Genomic DNA, 19,220 nt, shown 5'->3' with positions numbered 1-19,220 from the left:
TCAACGTCATATAGATGCTGTTGGAAAGGGCTCAAATATGCCGAAGATGCTGGAAAAGTAAAGAATGTGCCGGACCTGGAGGATTTTTCTGAAGAACAGTGGGCAGTTTAACTGCTCAGGACGAACAATGGACTCGTGAACGACTCTCACAGAACATAAACACAGTCGCTGATCGTCCCGGTAACGACACACGGGATTAATAATCAAGCGCGTGTAAACTTTTGAACTGATTCGTTTGAGTAAATTCAGTTACTATCTTGTCTTGTGGACTATTTGTAAACATCGGATATGTGAAATACCTCATTCAGGGCAGAACTAAAACAACAACATCATACAATTTTTATGATCCCTCTTTTTTTAGATATAATTTTGCAGATTCTGCAAGTTGTATGTAAACTTATGACCGCAACTGTATATTTTACGTTTAAAAGGCTTTTAATTATGTCGTTTTATTAAATCCTACATGAGCAAATGTGGGAATGTTGCCAAGCATACTAATCTAGTGTACAAAGCACTTCAGCCAAGCCTAGGTTTAATTTATTTGTTTCATTTTTGGAGGGAATTCTGTTGCTAAAAACAAATGCTGGAAATGTTGTTAGGTGTAATTTACTCCTGATTCTGATTGGGTTTATCATTTTAAATCAGTGTGTAAGGGCGGACGTATCACCATTAGGAATCTTTCTGTTAGACTAAGCTGCTGTGTATCTAAGCAACCTGAAATATATCAACAATTTTTTTTGAAGCGATATGGTTGAATTTTATACAAATGAAGTTGCACCAAAACAAAGCTTAACCCCACTCCCTAACCCAAAAGCCTAACCTTGAGCTTTTGTGTATTTTCATATGACATGCTCCAAATTGGTGCTGAAGGAACATAATAAAGAACAACATATACAGCGTACAGTGGCAAGGAACAACAAAATCCCTTGCAATGAATAATTAAAAGTCTAACATAATAATTCCTGTTACTAAAGATGTCTGAAAGAGCATTCCCTGTATCCTTACTGTCTGCGCTGGATGATCTCATTCGTCTTCATTACGCTTCTCCTGTGAGAAACATATAAAGGGAATCACACTGTGCCTTCTTCTTACAAACATTTTGCACAAGTTTGTTCATCCATTTGTCTTTATCCCCACCGTATTCGCGTTGCCCTTTTAACCCAAGAATGATTGTTATGGTCGCAAACTGAGGGAAACAGAACACGTCCAGGCCACTTTCTCTGAGCTGTGGAGTTTTCTACCCCGCGAGCCATTTTCTTTTCATCAGCTCCTTCTCCCCACAACAAATTGAATAACCACAGGCCAGTGAGCAGAGTTCACGACACAGCCTTGACCTCTGCAAACTAAGTACATCAGCTGCCTCAATGCAGAGGCTTAGGAATGAAAGGTCCTCAGCGGACAGAGCGAAAGTTACACAAAAGAAAAACACAAGTTTTAAGAGATTACTCGGGTAGTGACGGAGTCATTTTTTCTACGCGCCGATCATGAGGAAGTCGGAACTGTCTTACACCAAGTGAACCGTCTACTGGATATGGTGTATAATTTCATTAAAACTGTGTCACAGGACATCCAACAGAATGGGTCGGTAAAATTCTAAGTCGTCAGGTGATCAGCATTACTAAAGATCAAAAAGAAAAATGAGCACAGGTTATATTGAAGAGTGATAAAACATTATATCATTACATTCTTATATATTCTGAGACATTTCAGTTCTCATCGTAGCGTGACGATCTTTACTTCTCTAACTAATAACGGTCAGTGAGTTGGTACTAGACGCAGCTACACACGTCTACGTGTGAACAGATTCAATTTACCCTGTCTTAGAAATCGACAGGTTCTTCTCTCTCTCGCTGTTTACTGAAGAACAATACAAGGCGGCCCAAAGCTCTTCCTACCTTGAGGAAATGAGCACGTTTGGCTAAATGTCTTCCAGAATATTTCATACTTCGTTTATATTATATACGGTATATTGTTCAGGTAGCCTTTAAGAATGCCTTTGACAAAAGAAGAACATATTGAAATCATTCTCATGGCTGGATCGGGATGCCATCGCAAGAACATCACACACACGACACTGTCGCCAAACTTATTAAGGATTTCAAAAAGACAGGAAGTGGCGCGGGCCGACCGAGACGTGGACGTCCATGAACGTCCACCGACTCGGTGCTGACGAACATAGTTCCCTGTGTATGGAGACTTTTGGGACACACTGTAGTTAGTTACTTGCTGTAACCTGTCCATAAATTAGAGGTCAAAGTTTTCAGGAAGTCTTTCTTCCGGCAAATCTTTCATCATATAGCACATTTTTTTCTCTCTCTCTACACTCTGGAGGCTGGTAATAACTTTCCAGAATGGTACTTTGTGTTTTTTCTTCACTCTTTAAATATTTAGGAGGGCATGAACGAAATAAAATAGCAGTCATGTAACTCTGATTGAAAATGTGTCTCTTTGCTTAAGGTGGTGGCTCTAGCAGAAGCTGTGGGTGAACTGATGCTTTTCTGGGTGAACACTCTGCAACTGCGACATAAAGAAAGAAATAAAAGAGAGAAAGACATGCTTCCTCGGTTGAACACTGTAATTCAGCCAAAGTAACATAACAGACCTTAAAGATTTTCTAATAAATTGGATTTCTTTGTGTAAGACGGTTTGATATGACCCCCTGTAACAAGTGTCATACATTTTAAAAAGGGTGATGGGAATATGTCGCTCTATTCAGATCGCACAAACTGACACTGATTCCAAAGTTAAATGTTTACCTTACATAGCAAAAGTCTTGAAGAAAGAAAGATTTACCAGTATGACAGTCTACCAAATAGTCACATAACTGTTTTATTTCTCGTGATCTCCACATAACAAAAATAAAAATGTATCTGTTCATCCAGGATGCTGCGGGATTGCGCTAAGGACAATAAAACAACATGTCGAGTACTCAGAAACGTTCGATTGTGATCGCGAGAAAATAACAAGTTAGTGGTTTAGTGGCTTAGTGGTTAGCACGTTGGCCTCACACATCCAGGGTTGGGGGTTCGATTCCCACCGTGGCTGTGTGTGTGTGTGTGTGTGTGGAGTTTGCATGTTCTCCCCGTGCTGTGGGGGTTTCCGCCGGGTACTCCAGTTTCCTCCTCCAGTCCAAAGACATGCATGGTAGGCTGATTGGTGTGTCTAAAGTGTCCGTAGTGTATGAATGAATGTGACTGTGCCCCGCGATGGACTGGCACGCTGTCCAGCGTGTACCCCGCCTTGTGCCCCATGCTCCCTGGGATAGGCACCAGGTTCCTGTGACCCTGAAGAAGGAGTAAACGGTAGAAGAAGGATGGATGGATGGACAAAAAACAGCCAAAAAAAACCCTTACTGATTAAAGAACCAAAATCTTTCCTTTTGTTTCCTGAGATTAACATCAGGGTTCAATTTATATGTAAACATGGCATTAATTAGTTGCATTAATTATTATGTCAATAGAAGGTCCTCACGAGGATCATACAGGTGGAGCTGTGACGCTAAAACTCTGATGTTGTACAACATATTATAGTTATTAGGATATATGTGAACATATAACTACAGTAACCTCAACCTCCATGAAAGAATCATTATTGTAACTATAATTCTAATAACAACAAAAAAAAAGAACAATGCACACAACAATACAAGAAATACACGGGGCAGTTTCGGGTCACTTAATAGCTAGAGCCGTGGAGATAAATAGTGGTATGATAGCCATTTCTTGTTAATTTAGTTGCAGTGAGTTCAGGATGGTGGATGGAGTCACCTTGACCGCACAGCTCAGCTCTATGAAACCTGGCAAGTGCTATGACTGAGTACAGGTGATGACATCCTGTAACATGCACCTGCTGTCTCAAAAGCTTCTCCACTGCTGGCAATCGGGGGGGAAAAACGAGTAAAGGCTCAGGACTGGAGGGTCGTAAAATGTGATATAATGTGTATCGTAAATGTATCGCAGAAGGCAGTTCGCCGACTATACGAGACGAATATTACGTAAAATAATGGCTTCATTTGTTTTTATTGTGCCACATTCTTTCCATTATCTAACTGAAAATTTGGGATACTTTTATAACTGCTCTCTTTGTTTTTTAGAACTTTATCCTGGATGGGGTTTACATGTACTGCCCTGAGTGAGCTATTTCACATAACAGATGTTTACATATAGTCACAATAGTAACTGAATTTACACAAACGAATCAGTTCAGAAGTTTACGCACGCTTGATTATTAATCCCGTGTGTCGTTACCTGGACGATCAGCGACTGTGTTTATGTTGTGTGAGAGTTCTTCATGAGTCATTTGTTCATCCTGAGCAGTTAAACTGCCCACTGTTCTTCAGAAAAATCCTCCAGGTCCGGCACATTCTTTACTTTTCCAGCATCTTCTGTATATTTGACCTCTTTCCAACAGTGTATGACGTCGAGATCCGTCTTTTCACGCCGAGGACGACCGAGGGACTCGCACACGACTGTTACAAAAGCTGCAAACGTTCACTGATGATCAAGAAGGCAACAAGAGCCAGGGGGGTGTAAACTTTTGAACAGGGTGATTTGAACAGGGTAAATTGTTATGCTAAAATGCTAAAAGATAAATAGCTTCTTCTATCGTTTGAGTGGGGATTTTTACATTTTTATATGAACAAATTTTTATGAAGTGTGCCAATATTTCTGGAGGGTACTTTGCTTGGGGATGCTCCTGCTCTCTGTGGTTGGTGTGTGTGTGTGTGTTTAAGTAACACTTTTATTTCACCTTGTTACTTAGAGGTCAAAATGACCTGAGCGTAGTCTCTACAAAAAAAAAAAAAAAAAAAAAAAAAAAAAAGAATTCAAAAAAGCTCATTAAGTCTTGTTCTAGTTTTGGTTAAATAAATAAATAAATAAATAAATTTAAACTGGGTCACTGCAATCCCAAAGTGAACGTAAGGGTTAAGACTAAAGAGTCGTACTCATATCATACCGCATTCTTCTATGTCACATTAGCAAAGCTACAGCTGTAATCACACTCAGTAATGATGACGATCTGTCGTTAATTTCCTGAGCCACTGAAACTTGGCAGCCTTCAAGTCTTCCGTAACTGTCTTTTGATTAAAGCGATCTCTTTTCCTTTCTCTTTGTCATGCCCTCCCGATCCTATTGCACCTAATGCCAGTGTGATGTTTCAATCAATGTCCCAAAAATTCCACCCGGCACCCATTAGCTGTACAAATCATTCATACCAATCAATCCTGAAGCCTTCTCTTGAGTTATTCTTGCTTTTAAGCTCCGGTCCTCTCCTGTGATGGTTCATAATACACACAGCCTATTTTTGATCCGGATTTAATTGCTCTTTTTTTTTTTGTTTTGGTTTTTTTTGCAATGGCTACATCAATTATGAATATCATTCAGAAAGGCATCATATGTCTCAGCGTGACTAGCTTTAAGCTCTGTGAACTGAACCGAACTGAACCGATCTACTGTTATATGCAGTCATAGATCACAATTTAAAGGCAGCATACATTTAGGGGAATTAAAAGCTCAAAAGTTTGCATCTCCTCAGCTCAAATCTTAACTGTGATCTGTGGAATTTTGGAGTGGAACTCCAAAGACACACATTTAGCCTAGATTCTTGCCTGTCGTTCATCAACGACTCTTTCTACAGCTTTACGCTAATCCAGTCGCGACTGCAGCAGTGGGATTACAGTATCTACAGTATATCGCAGTTATGGATTACACCTGGTGTTAAACGGGATACGGTTCGTGTTTTTTCTACAGTGTTGCTTGTTTGGAATGTAGTACAGTGAGTGTAAACAAAACCAAAAGATGCACTGATTCTTGGATTGAAGGAGTGGGGGAAGAGAGATCAAATCAGTGGTGCTAAAGAAGAAGCACCTTTAGCACCTTTGATTTGATTTCTAATCATTAATCCTATCTGTATTCTGACCGTTTTTTCCTCAATGTTTCATCCCATCACATTTCCCATACTGCTTATCCTACACAGGGTTGCGGGGAGGCTGGAGCCTATCCCAGGGGACTCGGGGCACAAGGTGGGGGGACACTCTGGACAGGGTGCTGACCCATCATAGGGCACAGTTGCACACACGTATTCACACACTATGGACAATTTGGAAATGCCAATCAGCCTACAATGTCTTTGGGCCGGTAGAGGAAATCAGAGGAAACCCCCGAAGCACTGAGAGAACATGCGAACTCCACACACACACGGGACAGAGGCGGGAATCGAGCCCCCAACGATGGAGGTGCGAGGCAAATTATGGTTTCTAATTAATTATTAGCAAAATATGTTCTGTGTGAGAAGGCTGTATGTTACCTGTGAAAAATACAAGACTAACACTTAATATGGAAAAACCTTTGACTAAATGTTTTTTTTTTTTCCTGTATAAAAGCAAACCTAGACAAGACAAATAAATAAGATGAACAAATTCTCATGTGATTTTTTTTCTTTTTTCTTTTCATGTTTTTCCTTGTTTAATTGTTAGTTCCAGTGTAGCATATTTATAAGCTGAGTAAAAGGCCAGAAATGTAATCAGTAATGGCAGCTTTTTCCTTTGCTTTCATCCATCAACCTGTTCAAGGCCACTGCTCATCCCTCTGGAAAACTGCACATTGCCGTCTCTGCCAACACATCACAAACACACTTCTTTTATGAACAGCGACTTGAGTGCGAACTGAAAAAAAAAAAAACAGGCAAGTATTCTGGGAAAGCTAATGGTAGCATTCATCAGCATGTTCGGTGTTGCAGCAGACTGCTTGTCCGTGTTCTTCTACTTGTGTGTTCGGCTGTCTGCTCAACAATATTTAATAAATATAAATGCTCATATATACACACACACACATATACATTATATATATATATATATATATATATATATATATATATATATATATATATATGAGAATTTCTTCATCATGTATATATATATATAAAAACATATAAAAGTTTATATATGGCTTTGTTTTATCTCAGATTATGTTTTAATTTCTGAAACAATTTAGTATGAGATATACACAAAGGCATAAGAAATGAGGATGGGGGGAAATACTTTTTCACAGCACTTTAGCTTAAAGAGGGGTTTTGCCAATAGCCATTTTGTGAACGTGTAGCTTAGCACAGCAGCTATATTCATGCTAGAACATATGTACAATTACATTGTTGTTTATTTTGTGTTTAGAATTACGGTTGTTAAGTTTGTTTATATGCGGCATGGTGGCTCAGCAGATAGCGATGCTGCTTCACAGATCCAGGCCCCCAGTTCAATCTACTACCTGTGCGAAATTTCTGTCAATGTTTGTTTTAGTCCAGGTTTTCCTCCAGGTCTTCTGGTTTCCTCCCACGTCCCCAAAACATGCCAGCATTTGGATTGGCTATGCTAAAATGTCCCTAAGTGTGAATGAGTGTGTGAATATGTGTGTCCCTTGATGTCACATGTAGGACGTATTCCCAGATCCGCCGCAACCCTTATCAGGACAGTTACTGAAAATGAATGAATGAAAGTTTGTTTATAATTCATTTCGTTGTTAAGTGTGACTTCTAGAGTGACTACAAGGCTATGTGTTCAACATTACACTGGATGGTGAATTGTAAATGTATTAACAGGATTGCAGTTTCAGATTTCCTATTCGTGGTCTACATTCCATCACACGTCTAGCCTGCTTGAAACACTGGTGACTTTAGCTTTCTAATATGTGGAAAGAAAGAAAAAACATGTCTAATTTCAAAATGAAAATTAAGAATAACTCCTTACTCCTAACCAGTGCACCACATTTCACCTCACACAGCTGGAAAGGCAGGAACAACGTGTGTTGCAAACACTATGGCAGACGCTTGTTCTCTGACAGGAAGGAAGTAGGTGCAATGTGAAGTGTCAGAACAGATTTCTATTTTTACTATCTGTGCTGGAGCGCTTTCGCTTGCTGGCACGGCCAAACCCAGATATGTCAGTTGGCTATTCTGTGTTTTTAATTAACGCCTGTGACCGATAGACCTATTAGGCAATTATCTCATCTCCGCAACACTCATAAATCCAAATACTCTCTGGATTACACAGTAAGTTATACTAGTTGTTTGGCTTCTATTTAACGTGAATTTTGATTAAACCCAAATGTATTGTGTTTTAATTACTGTTCAGTATGGCTTGGGTTGTTTGTTTGTTTGTTTTGTTAATATTATAATAGAGCTTATACTGCTTGTGTTCTGAATATGACAGATATGATAGTAAGAAGAAGAAGAATGAACTTTATTTTATAGAGCACCATTAAAAAGGCCTCTCAATGCACTTTACATGGGAAAAGAAAATAGATACTGAAGTACATAGCATAAAACAAGGTATAAGTATGTCTCAATAACATCCATCTTCTATACCATTTATCCTACAGGGTCGCGGGGAACCTGGAGTCTATCCCAGGGAGTATGGGGCATAAAGGCGGGGTACACCCTGGACGAGGTGCCAATCCATCACAGGGCACAATCATTCACACACCCATTCATACACTACAGACACTTTAGACATGTCAGTCAGCCTACTATGCATGTGTTTGGACTGGGGGAGGAAACCGGAGTACCCGGAGGAAACCCCCGCAGCACGGGGAGAACATACTTTTTTTGCCATAGATTGTATGCAATGTAGATGTTTTTTAAATAAATAAATAAATAAATAAATAAATAAACAAACATGCCCTGGTACTGCAGTGTTAATGTCATCCCTGATCTCCTGAAAATCGATATTGGCGTGTAGATAATATGAACTGTCTATATCTTTCTGTGCTTAATAAACAATTATACCCGACAGCAAGAATCTTACTTTTTTATTGCGATCACATTTGAAAACATATAGACCTCTCTGTGCGTTGCTTTCCACTTTACATAAACAAGCGCATGAATGCATTTCTCTAAGCTTCCTCATCTTCCCCCTGTGAAGGGAAAGCACGATGTTGTGCGAGTGTGTGGCAGGCAGATCAAGGAGAGTCAAGGTGAAACACTCCTCCATTAATAGTTTGTGTGAATGCTTATGTATTAAATGCACTTCACATCCTTTATGCTCTTAAGGGCCTTGTGTTTGACATTGTTGTGTTTGCTACATGCACAAACAGGGCAGTAGACAAACATAAACCTCTGTGATGTATGGCATGTAAGTGTATGAGCTGTTTCTGATTAGGTCAGTCATGAGTGTGGGATTAGTGAATTCATTTTGATCTTCCAGATGTTTTTAGACATGTGCAATTTTAATAAGAATAGCATGAGACGGTTAAAAAGATGATCTAATTACATCTGCTTTACTGGAAAGAGTTGTGAGCACACAAGCGTTAAATGAACAAGCACCTCATTTCCTTTGTCCTTTTTTTTTTTTTTAAAACGGTTGCTACGGCAAGGCAATAGCAAAGTTATTCCATTCTCAATCTCCAGTGGGGGTTTTAATCCCCATTAACTGACAGGCTAATTTGTGAGATTGGATTACACTAGAGGCTCATTTATGGCACCTTTGGACACACGGGTCATGTGATGCCGCTCGACTCAACTCGGCAGTAAGACACGCTTTCCTCTTGAGTCCGGTGTGTGCATTTGCGTGTAAGTAAAATGAGAAGTCTAAGATTAATCGCCTAACATCGGACATTTTGTCATGGTTTAAAATATTATTGCGATATCGTATATTAAACGGATCGAAAAGCATGTTCACCGGTACTATACACAATGTAATCAAAAGGATTCTCAGCAGCATGCATGTTGTTTAAGCTTAATCTCCGACACGAAGAAGGATCCAGTTGATGCTGCCTTCGTACTGCATATGTTCAGCATAAGGAACTACAGGCCAGGCATAAGACAGTAGCATTATGCTCTTGTCGCTTTAATAGGAACACCTGTTCACCTGCTCATTCATGCAGTTATCCTCTCAGCCAATCATGTAGCAGCAGGCTCACCGAAACTCACCGACAGATCAAGGTTAGTCAAAGACCGGGGAAATTTCAATCTTCAACTGTCCAGTTTGGGTGAGTCTGTGCCCACTGTATCCTCAGGTTCCTCTTCTTGGCTGACAGGAGTGGAACACATACAGTAGATGGTCTTCTGCTGTCGTAGCACATCCACCTCAAGGTTTGACTTGTGGTGTGTTCGGAAATACTTTTCTGCTCATCACGGTTGTAAACAGTGCTAATGTGATTCACTATAGCCTTGTTGAGACAACAATCAGAGTCATCTAGATCAGTGGTTTTCAAAGTGGGGCCGCGGCCCCCTCGGGGGCCACCAGGGGGCGCCCGGGGGGCCTCAACAATTTGGTGTGAAAAATAAATAAATACATGATTTTCTCTTTCTCACTCTCAGACAACCACACACACACACACACACACACACACACACACACACACACACACACACAATCAATTCCTAATCTAATGTAATGTAAAGATGCAAGATGTAATTATTAATTTAAAAAATATGTTCAGAAGTCTGTATTTTTAATGTGTTTTAAAGACATCTCGCAAAACTCGGGCCTCGGTCAAATGTCATTTGGGGGGCCTTGCCCTGGAAAAGTTTGGGAACCCCTGATCTAGATGACATTTTATCCCCATTCTGATGTTTTGATGTGAACATTAACTGAAGCTGTTGAACTTGTATCTACATGATTTTAAGCATTGCACTGCTATCATACGATTGGCTGATTAGATAACTGCATGAATATACAGGTGTTCCTAATAAAGTGATCAGTGAGTGTATGATCAGTGTGTGTTTTTTTTTTAAATAAAACGTAAAAGGGGTTGGGGCTCAATCGAATACATTATTAATTGCTGTGATTAGGCACAGCAATCGAATCAGGTCCTCTCGTTGCCTTGTGCACAGTGCAGCAATTCCGTAACGTCATACAATTACAAACATTTTCACGTCCGTTTTTTTTTTTTTTTTTTAAACATGGAGACATCCAGCTAGCTGAGCGAATATATATCTCATATCTTATATCGGAATCCTTCGTCACTATATTTTTTGTTAACATTGTAGCGGTAACGTCATCAAGACCCGTGCATGCGTTTTTATTTGAACCCATCCAAAAATCCACTACAATCGTTTTAAAACGTGCGAGCGGTTTAACACACGGACGTCGCGATCATTCAGAGCTGGAAATGCTGTAAAGGGAAAACATAAAGAAAGTGAATGATGACTATAAAAAGGGTTCATATTCTGCAAACTGCAGTCATGTGCACAGAGCGTACTTTCCCCATCGGCATGGTTTCCCCACGATAAACAGCATAAAATACAAGATTCATGCTCAACTGTGCAGTCTGGGCTTACACTTAAAACAGTATACGAGTTCTATTTAATAGTTCGTTCCTAAAACCTGTGACAAAATGCTAAAATCTCACTTTTTATCGCATCGAATCCTGATGAGTCATTGTATACTAATGATGGCTGATTGCACACTGGGAAAAAAAAAAAAAAAAAAGGGTTCCTCAAAATGCGATCGCCGCCACAAATTGCTTCATATCCTGGGAGAATTAAAGCACCGTGTCTGAGAGCTTTATTTAGTGCCAGTCACACCAGCTCGATTAGCCATAAACAATTTCACGTTTTTAATGTTTCGTATATTTAGGTTCATGCAGGGTTGATGGATTTCTGAGATCATCTTTTGAGACTGGGCCTCAACATAAGTCTGTTGAACATTTCCTATTCATGTTGAAGTGGGGGCCCACGTGAGGCTTCTCCCTGCAGTTCTCGGGCAGCAGTAATTCTAGAGAGGTGCTAATGTAATTTTTTCGGAGCAATATGGCTTTGTAAATCAGGCTGTTCTGTGTGTCGTACCCACTTCAGCACGTCGCAGGAATTTATGACCACGAAAATAGCAAGAAATGTAAAATGTCAAACAATTTCCTGCACCACAGATAGATCACGATTGAACCAATACATTACTGTTACTCTCTAACAAACATGGAGCACCCGTAGAACGTCCACTATTGCTCACGCTGTCCTTGATCCCCATCAGCCGATTCCAAATAAACTTATGAACCTGTTTCAATATTGCGTTTCTCACTGCCATCTATTTCAAGATTCTTCTCAACTCTATTTATACGTGCGTACCCACACATGCATGCATCCCCGCGCACACACTTTGAGAAATCACATCCCTCAACTAACAGAAAAGTCGCCGTGTCCGCACTCTGCATACAGCGGGTGCAGGAAGAAAGGGATAACCTTTTAAAGGTGCAAATGATTTTTTTTTTTTCCTTGTACAAATAACCAAGCACCAATGATATGTAGAGCATGATTTATTAATTTTTTTGTAATGGTGTAGACCATTGCGTTAGCAGAAGTCTAGTAAGTGGCTGAGAAAACCTGATTTCCAGTCTGGAATGATTGTTTGTGTTTGGATGGGCCTCTTGTCAGATTTTTTTAAAAATTTGCTTTCCTTGTTTTGTGAGTCACGGTATATTCGTTAGGATCTCAAATCTGTCTGGAGTTTGAGTAATGTAAGGAAGTGGAAAATATTAGGTTTTTCATACGCAGTTCATTTTGTGCATAAAGCAACCTGCTAAGTGGGGTACAATGAAGAAATGCAGAAGGAAATAGCACAATGTACACCAACAACCACCAACATTTCAGGTTTTCAGAAGACATGTACCGTATACGGGTAAAACAATCAATGTTCCTTTCACCCTTATTCTTGCCACCACAGGTGTCCAGCTATGAAGCCTGATATCTGATTAATTGGAGCTTTGAGCCGGACTAAATCAGGGCGAGACTGTGTGGTGTCTGTGCCACATGTGAAGGATCAGACAGGAGTTGGTGGATAATTGGCTGGGCTGCCCAGTGGAAGCATGTCATGTCTGTCCAGTGTAACTCATTACGTTACCTCTTATGGAGTTCATCCAGCCTCTGTCATATAAAGCGCCATTCAGTTTAGGCAGAGAACATGATCTGGAGTGGTAAAGCCTAAAGACGTTCTCATGTGGCGCACTTTTAATGAGTGATTACGACTCTTTGGCTGTCCTTCATGATGAGGCTCACATTGAACGCAACGTACAAGAACTTTCTTTTACTTTCGTCACAGTGAGTGAACCTTCCAGTCTTCTAGGAGCCAGCATCCTTTTGACTTCCACACTACTACCAGTCTAACAATGAAATATGAACGTACTATGAATTCCCAAATGAAATTAACAGCAAGGAGGACATCATAATAATAATAATAATAATAATAATAATAATAATAATCACTTTACAATAACAGTACATGAACAGTCATGCACTAACACCTGAATTAATACTTACTTCAATATGAACGAATGAGTTAAGGCATGTACTAATCACAAACTAATGAAGAGCTAACCTTAACCGAGACATGAGTCTTATGACTTCATGTGTGAATAACAACCACCTTAAGTACGTTTGTTAGTTAAATGCATTAAACGTGCACAATTTCACATCGTTTCCATAATTTGCCCTATACAGCTGCGTACACAAACATCACTGGATGGCACTGAGATGAAATGATCGGTGATTATTAGTGTGTTTCTCTACCTTCGATAAGGAGAATCAACGTAAATGATGAACGTAACCCAGCACTACGCGATGATGTTAGTGTACATCGCTAAACATGGCAAATTATACACAGCAATCTGAAACAATATGAAACGATGCACATTTCATTCATATTCTTTCTTATAGAGAGGTTTGGTTTAGTTTACCACTATGTCTTAATTAATATATTAACCTAACAAACATGTACTAACATGTACTTAAGGTGGTCGTTATTCACGCAAGAATTCATAAGAGTCATGTCGTAGTTAAGGTTCGTTCTTCATTAGTTCATGATTAGCACATGCTTTAACTCATTATTAGTTCCTATTTAGGTAAGTATTAATTCAGGTATTAGTAATGTTAATAATAATAATAATAATTAGTTTGAAAAGCAAGATATGTCTGATTAAGAGAGCAACCCGAACTTGGGCATTTACGGGCATTTACAATTAAATATTTTTTAATTCAATCAAATCTTCAGTAACCACTTCATCCTGGCCAGGGTCACGGTGGATCTGGAGCGAGAATCCACCCTGAATGGAACACTACAGAAATCTGTATATCTGACCAAAAGTTTGTGAACATCTGACCGTCACACCCACATGTTCTTTTTAAAACATTCCATCCGCTCTTCTGGGAAGGCTTTCCACTAGATTTTGGAGCGTGACTATGGGGATTTGTGATCATTCAGCTACGAGAGTATTAGTGAGGTCAGGAACTGACGTCGGGAGGCGTGGCGTCCAGTGGGGGTGAGGTCAGGAACTCGAGTTCTTCCAGTCCAACTTTAGCACACCATGTCTTCACGGAGCTCGCTTTGTGCACAGGGATGTTGTGATGCTGGAACAGGTTCGAGTCTCTTAGTTCCAGTGAAGGGAAATTGTAACTCTACAGCATACAAAGACATTCTATACAACTCTGTGCTCTCAAATTTGTAGTAACAGTTTGGGGAAGAACCACACATGGGTGTGAGTCAGGTGTCCATAAAGCTTTCATGGAGGAAAAGACATGTGAACTCAGGGGGGCATAATCAGTTGAATTAAGTGTGCATAGAGAGGGTTTAATACCAATATTGTTCTCCCTGGTATTCAGAGCTCGGATGTACGTGCTGTTCAGGGAGTTGAGTGAGATTTGTGCACATGGGTCGGCCCTCGGTATTAAGACAGACGTGTATCAGTTATGTGTGAGTCTGACCATGGACTTGAGTCCTATTTTTTTCCCCCCATTTGTTTGTTTGTTTTTGACATACGTGTTCAGAGAAAGTGCACATACGAGTTTCGCAGTACGGTTTGTAGAAAACAGCAGATGAGTTTCAATGGCCACAGTTCAAATGCACATTCATTCAAATGAATGACAACTGAGCGCACTCGTATTTAAAAATTCCGACACTCTTAGAGGAAAAAAGCTTTCTTATTCTTATACTGCTTATGCTGTACCATCATCTAGTGTGAAGCGAGAAAGCCCTGAGGTGTTAAAACAGCCTGACAATTATAATAGCCTCTGTAATCCTCGCTCTTTGCCAGATTGGGAAACACTGACGAGCTGTAATTAGAGTTTCCTGTTCTCATGAAACATGTGGTGGCTTTCAGACCCCAGAGGTGTCTAGTAACATGCTGCATGCTGGAATAACTTTTTGAATTGTCACATCCACATTGTCACCTCCTGGAATAGTCTCCGGATAGGTCGTGACCCTGACCAGGATAAAGCAATCACTCAGCATGAATGAATGAATGCCTTTTTCAATAAATTGTGCGTGTAGGTGTAGTGTTCACGCTGGTTACTTTTTACTCTTATTCCAGTAAATCCATGAAGACAAAAATATACTTTTCATTTATTGCATTCGGTGTTTTTACTCGTTACATTTTCCCCATTCTTTGTCCTTTTATTTCACCAACATTTTATGACTCACTGGATCTCCAGCTCATTTCATTTCACTAAGAAGTCTCTTTGATTCTACGCTTGATGAAGTTTCTCCCTGCATCACTCCACTGTTTACAAGTCAATGCTGTGCCTATTTTGTGCACTGAAAAACATCACTATGATGTTATAATGATGAGATAATATTAGACATGCTAGTACGCATAGATTCATGTTAAAGCTACAGTAAAGTATCAGTAATACATACTGTACAGTATGTTGGCAGGTAAATGCAGCGTAAATCTCATCCTGTGTTATTGATTAGGGCTTGTTTATTGTTTGTTTTTCAAAATACTGTATGGTTATACTCTTACTCTAGTATTTAACTAAATAAGTATTTGTACTTTTTTTAAGGTGATCATACTGAATATTTACTTGAACAGTTACTTTTAAGCGAATAGTACTTTTACTTTAATAATATATTTAAACTGACAGTACCTCTACTTAATTATATTTTAAAGTGACAGTAATTTAACTTGAGTAATTATATTTAAAGTGACAGTAATTTAACTTGAGTAATTATATTTAAAGTGACAGTAATTTAACTTGAGTAATTATATTTAAAGTGACAGTAATTTTACTTGAGTAATTATATTTAAAGTGACAGTAATTTAACTTGAGTAATTATATTTAAAGTGACAGTAATTTTACTTGAGTAATTATATTTAAAGTGACAGTACCTCTACTTGAGTAATTATATTTAAAGTGACAGTAATTTAACTTGAGTAATTATATTTAAAGTGACAGTAATTTTACTTGAGTAATTATATTTAAAGTGACGGTAATTTAACTTGAGTAATTTTAATTATAATTACTCAAGTTAATTAACTGTCACTTTAAATATAGGGACAGTTCCCTTTACTTGAGTAATTATATTTAAAGTGACAGTACCTCTACTTGAGTAATTATATTTTAAAGTGACAGTAATTTAACTTGAGTAATTATATTTAAAGTGACAGTAATTTAACTTGAGTAATTATATTTAAAGTGACAGTAATTTAACTTGAGTAATTATATTTAGTGACAGTAATTTAACTTGAGTAATTATATTTAAAGTGACAGTAACTCTACTTGAGAAATTATATTTAAAGTGACAGTAACTCTACTTGAGAAATTATATTTAAAGTGACTAATTTTACTTGAGTAATTATATTTTAAACTGACAGTACCTTTACTTGAGTAATTATATTTAAAGTGGCAGTAATTTAACTTGAGTAATTATATTTAAAGTGGCAGTAATTTAACTTGAGTAATTATATTTACGGACAGTAATTTTAGTCGAGTAATTATATTTTTAAACAGACAATAATTTTACTTGTGTAATAACAGTGACCTCCACTAATATTGGCACCCTTGGTAAATTGTCTTTATTGTTTAACCTTTTGATCTTTTGTTAAAGAATTCATTTAAAAAAAACACTCTGCTCTCATGATAATCAAACAACTGCAAACACAAAAAAGGTTTAACCAACTGACTGAGTAATTGTGACTACATAAGTGCTAAATAATTACTTGAGTATTTATTTATGAAGGATACTCTCTCCACTGATATTCCGATTTCATCCACAGTGTTTAATTCTTCTTCCAGAACTGCTGCATATGTTCTATAACACCTATAGTTGTGTTTTGATTTGGCTAACATATTTACTGCATTAACATTTTGATAAAGACAAATTGAATGCTGTCGCTTTGATCTATTCGCAGCTGTACCACTCGGACAGATATCGACGGTGTGAAGAAAGAAGTATAATATTTCAATGATGCGTTCATTTTCTTCAGTCGTACTGGGTTTGCTTTAACTTATACTCCACTATTTATTAGCAGATTGATTACACCTTAATTTATCGTTCATAATCTGGATTTATCACTATAGTCCAATAGTGACATGCCGTGAGTTTTGAATAAAAGAGGTGCACATTAGAAGTATGCAGTCATTCTAGTGAATGAAATGTTAGCAAATATATGATGAGGCTGTCTTTTCCTAGTGTGTGATGTGATGTGATGTGGAGAATGGGAACTGACCCCTAATCGTTGTGATTTGCCAAAAAAATATATATATCAGACATTTACAAGATTCATTACATACACTTTGGTCATAGTTGCTATATGTGATCATGGGCAGTGGAGAATCATGAAAATAAAATAGCAATGAATTTTCAGTGATATATGTCACAGCTCCCACGGTTCACCCAAAAGAGTCAACTTATTCACAAATAAAAAAAAAAAGACGTCACAGTGACACGCATATCATATTTCTAGAATATTGACATTACGTGTATGAAAGCAAGGACAGTTAAAGCAGGTGTGTCTGAAATCAGAAAGGTGCTCTCCATGTTAACCGTCCAGAGTTTAGAGGTTCATCACACCGCTGCAGTACTGCAAATACAGTTACAGCAATTGTTCATAATATCTTGTTCATTTATATTTCATTCTTTTGTCACTGCAGAAAAGTGAAACCTTAAAGCATGAGTCACATATACAGTTTTAGGACTCAAGGGACATGGGTTTTAGAGGTAGAAACCTGCACGTTCACCAGGAAACACAGTGTTTAGATTTGGAAACGCTTTTCAAAACAGTTCATTTTCGTGAGGAAACAATATAAATATGCAGGACTAAGCAAGCTAGCATGAATACACCATACACTCTTCTTCAACAGACGGAGCAGCCGGTTATGATGATGAATCAATCGTCAGATTCGACCGTAATAGAAATTACACTGAACCAGATTGCAATAAGTGTTTGATTGACATCATTAGCTCGATTAGATAAAATATCGGTGCATTTTAATAATTAATATCAGTTTGACCTCGAAGAATCGTCTCAACACGGTAATGCTTCCAAAGGACAATTTAAGAGACACACAGAATCGATTCTGATGTATAAGGAAGTGCAGCTTTGGATTAAAACCTACAGCAATTAACACCTTCACGATGTCCTGGCCACAGACTGTGAAGGAGTTCTTTCACTACTGGACATGTGAAGACCAGGATAAAGATGATGAATGAATGAATGAATGAATGAATGAGCCGAGATTAAATTGTCCTAGAAGAACTCGGAGTTCATTTAACACTATAAAATTGACTAAAGACGATAAGGGGTCTGTCAGCATGATACATGATCATGAAAAACTCCTCAATTAACTATTGTATGTAAGACTTTAGAATCCCACTGCAGGTGTTCTGTTATTCAATTTCAGACTTGTAAGAGTCAATTCAACATTATTAAAGTGTTCAATCATGCAGGTCAGTGGAAACTGGTAGTAATATTTTTTTTCCCCCAAGTGGTAAAAGCTCTCAAGGAGTCTAAAGCAAGCATCCCTTTGATTGAAGGCACTTTGGTGTTTGGTGTAGTGTGTGTGTTTGGAATGAGTTTGTACCTGCTGCGCCGCTCTGTGTGCGCTATCTTCCTCTATCTCTCTCTCTCTCTCTCTTTCTCAATCTCTCTCACCCCTGAGAGCTGTTCCTTAATCCATCCGCTCGAGCAAAGCCTGGCCAAGAATCCGCCGTGATATCAGCATAGTCCGGTTCGGCCAGGATCACGGTGCCCTGTTGGGATTTCTGATTCTCTCCGGCTGAACATCTGCTTTAGTCCAGATGTTGCTCACGCGCCGCGGACGCGCCGATTCGACGTGCGTAATGCTCCTGCTCCGTGTGCGCACCGGTATGATGTCCGCCGCGCTACAGACCGAAAAGCACACAAGTAACACTTTAGAGTGAGACTTTAAACCCGGGACACCCTGGTGAAGGAGGAGGAAAGTCTCAAAGCAGCAGTTAGGCGCAGTTGGTGGCTACACTGTGTGTGTGTGTGTGTGTG

At 38.8% G+C, this 19,220-nt stretch overlaps 1 protein-coding gene across 1 annotated transcript in view; it reads right to left on the bottom strand.

The window, feature by feature from the left end:
* The window catches only part of tafa2 (TAFA chemokine like family member 2), a 39,898-nt gene extending 20,678 nt beyond the window's left edge, over nt 1-19,220 (bottom strand). The window contains exon 1 of the mRNA XM_017494022.3: nt 18,784-19,220. The gene's annotated coding sequence lies outside the window, so the exon portion shown is untranslated. The remainder of the gene's footprint in view (nt 1-18,783) is intronic.

Source organism: Ictalurus punctatus, chromosome 19 (assembly GCF_001660625.3).
Source record: "Ictalurus punctatus breed USDA103 chromosome 19, Coco_2.0, whole genome shotgun sequence".
Lineage (NCBI taxonomy): Eukaryota > Metazoa > Chordata > Actinopteri > Siluriformes > Ictaluridae > Ictalurus > Ictalurus punctatus.
This window is presented reverse-complemented; position numbering and strand designations above follow the sequence as displayed.